Source organism: Haliaeetus albicilla, unplaced genomic scaffold, assembly GCF_947461875.1.
Source record: "Haliaeetus albicilla unplaced genomic scaffold, bHalAlb1.1 scaffold_73, whole genome shotgun sequence".
In the NCBI taxonomy this organism is placed as follows: domain Eukaryota; kingdom Metazoa; phylum Chordata; class Aves; order Accipitriformes; family Accipitridae; genus Haliaeetus; species Haliaeetus albicilla.
Window position 1 is genome coordinate 225,001 of NW_027212421.1, and position 4,529 is coordinate 229,529.

Sequence of the window (4,529 nt, forward strand, 5' to 3'; positions counted from 1 at the left end):
TCCCTGCTCACGCGGTCCGGGGTAGACCTGGCCTCCCTGCTCGCGCGGGACCGGGTAGACCTGGCCTCCCTGCTCGCGCGGTCCGGGGTAGACCTGGCCTCCCTGCTCGCGCGGTCCGGGGTAGACCTGGCCTCCCTGCTCGCGCGGGACCGGGTAGACCTGGCCTCCCTGCTCGCGCGGTCCGGGGTAGACCTGGCCTCCCTGCTCGCGCGGGACCGGGTAGACCTGGCCTCCCTGCTCACGCGGTCCGGGGTAGACCTGGCCTCCCTGCTCGCGCGGGACCGGGTAGACCTGGCCTCCCTGCTCGCGCGGTCCGGGGTAGACCTGGCCTCCCTGCTCGCGCGGTCCGGGGTAGACCTGGCCTCCCTGCTGGCGCGGGACCGGGTAGACCTGGCTTCCTTACCTGACTCTCCAGAGCAGTCCTGGCATCCCTACCTGATGCTCCGGACTCAGCTTCGCGTTCCATCCCGACGCTCCGGGGTAGTACCCGTACCCCGACCCGGTACTCCGGGGTAGCACCGGTACCCCCGCCCGGCGCTCCGGGGTAGTACCCGTAACCCTCATCGGTACTCCGGCGTAGCACCGGTACCCCCGCCCGGCGCTCCGGGGTAGTACCCGTACCCCGACCCGGTACTCCGGGGTAGCACCGGTACCCCCGCCCGGCGCTCCGGGGTAGTACCCGTAACCCTCATCGGTACTCCGGCGTAGCACCGGTACCCCCGCCCGGCGCTCCGGGGTAGTACCCGTACCCCGACCCGGTACTCCGGGGTAGCACCGGTACCCCCGCCCGGCGCTCCGGGGTAGTACCCGTAACCCTCATCGGTACTCCGGCGTAGCACCGGTACCCCCGCCCGGCGCTCCGGGGTAGTACCCGTACCCCGACCCGGTACTCCGGGGTAGCACCGGTACCCCCGCCCGGCGCTCCGGGGTAGTACCCATACCCCGACCCGGTACTCCGGGGTAGCACCGGTACCCCCGCCCGGCGCTCCGGGGTAGTACCCATACCCCGACCCGGTACTCCGGGGTAGCACCGGTACCCCCGCCCGGCGCTCCGGGGTAGTACCCGTAACCCTCATCGGTACTCCGGCCTAGCACCGGTACCCCCGCCCGGCGCTCCTGGGTAGTACCCGTACCCCGACCCGGTACTCCGGGGTAGCACCGGTACCCCCGCCCGGCGCTCCGGGGTAGTACCCGTACCCCGACCCGGTACTCCGGGGTAGCACCGGTACCCCCGCCCGGCGCTCCGGGGTAGTACCCGTAACCCTCATCGGTACTCCGGCGTAGCACCGGTACCCCCGCCCGGCGCTCCGGGGTAGTACCCGTACCCCGACCCGGTACTCCGGGGTAGCACCGGTACCCCCGCCCGGCGCTCCGGGGTAGTACCCGTAACCCTCATCGGTACTCCGGCGTAGCACCGGTACCCCCGCCCGGCGCTCCGGGGTAGTACCCGTACCCCGACCCGGTACTCCGGGGTAGCACCGGTACCCCCGCCCGGCGCTCCGGGGTAGTACCCGTAACCCTCATCGGTACTCCGGCGTAGCACCGGTACCCCCGCCCGGCGCTCCGGGGTAGTACCCGTACCCCGACCCGGTACTCCGGGGTAGCACCGGTACCCCCGCCCGGCGCTCCGGGGTAGTACCCATACCCCGACCCGGTACTCCGGGGTAGCACCGGTACCCCCGCCCGGCGCTCCGGGGTAGTACCCATACCCCGACCCGGTACTCCGGGGTAGCACCGGTACCCCCGCCCGGCGCTCCGGGGTAGTACCCGTAACCCTCATCGGTACTCCGGCCTAGCACCGGTACCCCCGCCCGGCGCTCCTGGGTAGTACCCGTACCCCGACCCGGTACTCCGGGGTAGCACCGGTACCCCCGCCCGGCGCTCCGGGGTAGTACCCGTACCCCGACCCGGTACTCCGGGGTAGCACCGGTACCCCCGCCCGGCGCTCCGGGGTAGTACCCGTAACCCTCATCGGTACTCCGGCGTAGCACCGGTACCCCCGCCCGGCGCTCCGGGGTAGTACCCGTACCCCGACCCGGTACTCCGGGGTAGCACCGGTACCCCCGCCTGGCGCTCCGGGGTAGTACCCGTAACCCTCATCGGTACTCCGGCGTAGCACCGGTACCCCCGCCCGGCGCTCCGGGGTAGTACCCGTACCCCGACCCGGTACTCCGGGGTAGCACCGGTACCCCCGCCCGGCGCTCCGGGGTAGTACCCGTAACCCTCATCGGTACTCCGGCGTAGCACCGGTACCCCCGCCCGGCGCTCCGGGGTAGTACCCGTACCCCGACCCGGTACTCCGGGGTAGCACCGGTACCCCCGCCCGGCGCTCCGGGGTAGTACCCATACCCCGACCCGGTACTCCGGGGTAGCACCGGTACCCCCGCCCGGCGCTCCGGGGTAGTACCCATACCCCGACCCGGTACTCCGGGGTAGCACCGGTACCCCCGCCCGGCGCTCCGGGGTAGTACCCGTAACCCTCATCGGTACTCCGGCCTAGCACCGGTACCCCCGCCCGGCGCTCCTGGGTAGTACCCGTACCCCGACCCGGTACTCCGGGGTAGCACCGGTACCCCCGCCCGGCGCTCCGGGGTAGTACCCGTACCCCGACCCGGTACTCCGGGGTAGCACCGGTACCCCCGCCCGGCGCTCCGGGGTAGTACCCGTAACCCTCATCGGTACTCCGGGGTAGCACCGGTACCCCCGCCCGGCGCTCCGGGGTAGTACCCGTACCCCGACCCGGTACTCCGGGGTAGCACCGGTACCCCCGCCCGGCGCTCCGGGGTAGTACCCGTAACCCTCATCGGTACTCCGGCGTAGCACCGGTACCCCCGCCCGGCGCTCCGGGGTAGTACCCGTACCCCGACCCGGTACTCCGGGGTAGCACCGGTACCCCCGCCCGGCGCTCCGGGGTAGTACCCGTAACCCTCATCGGTACTCCGGCGTAGCACCGGTACCCCCGCCCGGCGCTCCGGGGTAGTACCCGTACCCCGACCCGGTACTCCGGGGTAGCACCGGTACCCCCGCCCGGCGCTCCGGGGTAGTACCCATACCCCGACCCGGTACTCCGGGGTAGCACCGGTACCCCCGCCCGGCGCTCCGGGGTAGTACCCATACCCCGACCCGGTACTCCGGGGTAGCACCGGTACCCCCGCCCGGCGCTCCGGGGTAGTACCCGTAACCCTCATCGGTACTCCGGCCTAGCACCGGTACCCCCGCCCGGCGCTCCTGGGTAGTACCCGTACCCCGACCCGGTACTCCGGGGTAGCACCGGTACCCCCGCCCGGCGCTCCGGGGTAGTACCCGTACCCCGACCCGGTACTCCGGGGTAGCACCGGTACCCCCGCCCGGCGCTCCGGGGTAGTACCCGTAACCCTCATCGGTACTCCGGGGTAGCACCGGTACCCCCGCCCGGCGCTCCGGGGTAGTACCCGTACCCCGACCCGGTACTCCGGGGTAGCACCGGTACCCCCGCCCGGCGCTCCGGGGTAGTACCCGTAACCCTCATCGGTACTCCGGCGTAGCACCGGTACCCCCGCCCGGCACTCCGGGGTAGTACCCGTACCCCGACCCGGTACTCCGGGGTAGCACCGGTACCCCCGCCCGGCGCTCCGGGGTAGTACCCGTAACCCTCATCGGTACTCCGGCGTAGCACCGGTACCCCCGCCCGGCGCTCCGGGGTAGTACCCGTACCCCGACCCGGTACTCCGGGGTAGCACCGGTACCCCCGCCCGGCGCTCCGGGGTAGTACCCATACCCCGACCCGGTACTCCGGGGTAGCACCGGTACCCCCGCCCGGCGCTCCGGGGTAGTACCCATACCCCGACCCGGTACTCCGGGGTAGCACCGGTACCCCCGCCCGGCGCTCCGGGGTAGTACCCGTAACCCTCATCGGTACTCCGGCCTAGCACCGGTACCCCCGCCCGGCGCTCCTGGGTAGTACCCGTACCCCGACCCGGTACTCCGGGGTAGCACCGGTACCCCCGCCCGGCGCTCCGGGGTAGTACCCGTACCCCGACCCGGTACTCCGGGGTAGCACCGGTACCCCCGCCCGGCGCTCCGGGGTAGTACCCGTAACCCTCATCGGTACTCCGGGGTAGCACCGGTACCCCCGCCCGGCGCTCCGGGGTAGTACCCGTACCCCGACCCGGTACTCCGGGGTAGCACCGGTACCCCCGCCCGGCGCTCCGGGGTAGTACCCGTAACCCTCATCGGTACTCCGGCGTAGCACCGGTACCCCCGCCCGGCGCTCCGGGGTAGTACCCGTACCCCGACCCGGTACTCCGGGGTAGCACCGGTACCCCCGCCCGGCGCTCCGGGGTAGTACCCGTAACCCTCATCGGTACTCCGGCGTAGCACCGGTACCCCCGCCCGGCGCTCCGGGGTAGTACCCGTACCCCGACCCGGTACTCCGGGGTAGCACCGGTACCCCCGCCCGGCGCTCCGGGGTAGTACCCATACCCCGACCCGGTACTCCGGGGTAGCACCGGTACCCCCGCCCGGCGCTCCGGGGTAGTACCCATACCCCG